The 396-nt window shown below is 31.3% G+C and overlaps 1 protein-coding gene across 3 annotated transcripts in view; it reads right to left on the bottom strand.

Moving 5' to 3' along the window:
* LOC106879548 (high-affinity choline transporter 1) overlaps positions 1 to 396 on the bottom strand; it is a 217,228-nt gene that overhangs the window by 205,155 nt on the left and 11,677 nt on the right. The gene's annotated exons all lie outside the window — the stretch shown is intronic.

Here is a 396-nt window from a genome sequence, read left to right as displayed (position 1 = left end):
AATAGTGGAGGAGATATGATGTTGATGTGGGCTGGAATTATGCAAGAAGTTAGAATTTTTTTTGACTAAAACACAACCGGGACCCTAAGTAAGGCATGTGTAAAATTTGAATGAAATTGGTTGTGTAGTTCTGGAGTTCTAAGGATTCACACAGACAGACATACACACACACACACACACACACACACACACACACACACACATACATTCTCAACTTTATATATATATATAGATATACATATATATAATTGAAAACAATTTTTTCTTAGTGGTCAGTCCATGGGGTCTACATTTACCATATTGGATGTCCACCTAGTGGTCATCCCTCTTATATATATGTATGTGTATGTGTATATATATATATATATATATATATATATATATATATATATATAT

Source organism: Octopus bimaculoides, chromosome 3 (assembly GCF_001194135.2).
Source record: "Octopus bimaculoides isolate UCB-OBI-ISO-001 chromosome 3, ASM119413v2, whole genome shotgun sequence".
NCBI classification, from domain to species: domain Eukaryota; kingdom Metazoa; phylum Mollusca; class Cephalopoda; order Octopoda; family Octopodidae; genus Octopus; species Octopus bimaculoides.
The sequence above is the reverse complement of the archived record's forward strand: the minus strand, read 5'-3'. Positions and strand labels throughout refer to the sequence as shown.